Here is a 2,789-nt window from a genome sequence, read left to right on the forward strand (position 1 = left end):
ATAGCTTTAAATTGTATTCAATGCACTAAATTTAATCCAAATTAAGGTTAGGTAAGTACCAGGTGACCAGTGCAAACGTTTACTGTAGCCTGTGAGTATATTTAAAGGTGCTGTGTATTGTGATAACATAATTTCGGCAAGATTACCCTTCCCATCCTTGTAGAGACCATCGCTGAACATCAGCCCCTCTTGATCCACCAAATATCATTAAATAATAAGTGAAGCGAAGTCGACCAAAGTATTGCCATATAATTAATATTCTAAACAAGTGGATGATCCAGGAATTCGAAATTGAGGAAGCCCCAGAGAGGGACTTTCACAGATGGAGAGTCTATACTACCTCAGTCCCACCATGGTTGGGGTTGAGGTGAGAAAATTAATGATTATGACACCTCCAGATTGCAGGAAATGCCACTATTGGACGAATACATTTTTCTTTTTTGAAAAATTGGGAGGGGGAGGAGGGCACCCTCCCTTTGAACCTGCAACTGTAAAAATAAAACTGAATATATTATTTTGTGATTAACATGGTCATTTTATAATATATTTTATCCAATTATAATTATAGAACATACGGTACACGTTTTTTTTTTATACACTCCCTGAAGTGGTACCACACTCCCTGAAGTGGTACAGTATACATAGTGCATACTAAATACTATATTCTCTTAATTTCATTGTACTGCACTATTGTAATTAGAATGATTTCTCGCATGTGTTGCTTTTGTAGTGTGACACATCCTCGTCGAACATTTTGTAGACTAGTGTTAATGTACAATTTTTTTTCTTTTTGATATTTTAATGGACATAATTAGGTACTCAAACTATGCTAGTAATTGTAAGACATTAAAAAAAAAGGCACTATGGTATATTTCATCTAGATCTGTGCACGCGTCTGGATGGTTAATCAGCACAAACATTTTCTCTTGCGCACATCAATATGTGATTGCCGCTGCCGCCACCACCACGTCCACCACTGCCGCCGACACCGTCATCATCATCATCATTAATATTATTATTATTATTATTAATGCTGCTGCTGCCGCCGCCGCTGCCAGCAGCAGCAGCAGCAGCAGCAGTAATATATAGAGTTTTCCTGCAGGTTGCACCTTTATTTTCAATCAGACGTTTGTTACCGTCCTTTACACCTGAATGACTTCATAATCTGGTTTAGAACATGCTATCTGGAATAGGCATTTTAAAACCTAATAATTTACCATCAAAATGTACTAAGAACACAAAAGCTTGCATTATATTACTTATCGAACACACATTTATTTTAATTAGCAACTAAAATTTACAAAGACAATCTAAGATGCAATATCTTAACTGTAATCATTATGTTAAACATTGTGTCACTGTAGTACTCTTTGCACGGAGATATATTATATACTGTAAAATCAGATGACAAGTATTTGAGGAACATATTTAATGTAGGGGATTGTCTCCCGGTGTACGGCCCAATCACCCACAGAAGGACCCCACTGGAAATAAGTCTTATTCTAGACTTTCGTGGGCTATCCTTGGTGTTTACATCAAATAAATCCAATCCAACCCAATCCAAAAAAGAAGTCATAGGTTTACCCAAGATGCTCTATTTCTTGAACCCACTAGGGCTCCTTCAGGGCCCTAAACGCATGTAGATGTGTTAGGTCAATAAACATATGGAAAAAGAGTGGTAAAAAATGTTATTTATTTTGGCTGCAGACTAAAATATTATAAAATTAAATTTAGACATAAGAAATGCAAATGTACTTTTTCAGGAGGTAAAGACCCAAGGATTAAACTGATTGCAGCGTCCTACTTGTAATTTTACTAACTAGGCGAGACTTTTTTATACCTTGTTTCGCAAATTCATCTCTCGCACAAACTGATGACGTCAAATAAAAAGAAAATATTCTTTTTGTTCAATTAGTACACCCGTTGCCACGAACAATGGAAATTCCAGAAAAAAATACCTAGGTGTTTTAAAAATTTGTTATTACTCCCGCAAATGTGTGTCTAAGTCATACAGCATTCTTTATATTCCTACAGTACATTCATAGATAGTAATGACAAACTGTTACTTTTCTACAAAGGAAAATGCCTGTATGTAGAGGCAGCCTAATAAAGGTGTAAGGAAATGTTCTGAGTTCTGCTAAATTAAATTGTAAACCAGGTTTTGTTATTGTGGCGTTTGTGTCAAATTCCAATATTTAAAAATAATATTGGGCATTAACATTGCACTTCAATCAAAAAACAATATTGGGAACATATAAAACTTTCGACTACTTTTTAAAGACAATGTATCATTTTTCAAGAAACAAATTTGTATTGATGCCTAGACCAGTAAACAAAAGTCAAGCCTATTATTTATTGACTTTTCATTTGGACACTAAGGTATTAGATATTAAGACTTACTGATTGTACTGATCAGATACTACGTTCTGTAAAAAACTATCTGATTTATGTACTGTGCAAAAACATGATATAAATGAAATGCTTTCACTGTATAATAATATTATCAAAATATTTTACCACTTTTTTGGTTTATAAATGTGCCTCCTACAATAGGATAGTTTATTGTTTATATTGTACATACAGTAAAATATGTATAAAACTTGTATCGGTAACTTTGTGCACTCAATATCAGATGAAATTTAGAGAACTGGTCCAAAAATTGCTATTCTAGCCTATTTGTACATGTCTCTTTGATTAAATGCCTGATAAAAAGGCACCTGTGAAAAATGTTAACACAGAAGCTTACTGATTTAAAATGTGATTACAAAATTAATTCAGGATGAAAATGT

At 34.1% G+C, this 2,789-nt stretch overlaps 1 protein-coding gene across 1 annotated transcript in view; it reads left to right on the top strand.

Moving 5' to 3' along the window:
* LOC117104242 (limbic system-associated membrane protein-like) overlaps nt 1-2,789 on the top strand; it is a 76,075-nt gene that overhangs the window by 41,100 nt on the left and 32,186 nt on the right. The gene's annotated exons all lie outside the window — the stretch shown is intronic.

Source organism: Anneissia japonica, unplaced genomic scaffold (genome assembly GCF_011630105.1).
Source record: "Anneissia japonica isolate Jap-2015-1 unplaced genomic scaffold, ASM1163010v1 scaffold468_len270531_cov130, whole genome shotgun sequence".
Taxonomy (NCBI): domain Eukaryota; kingdom Metazoa; phylum Echinodermata; class Crinoidea; order Comatulida; family Comatulidae; genus Anneissia; species Anneissia japonica.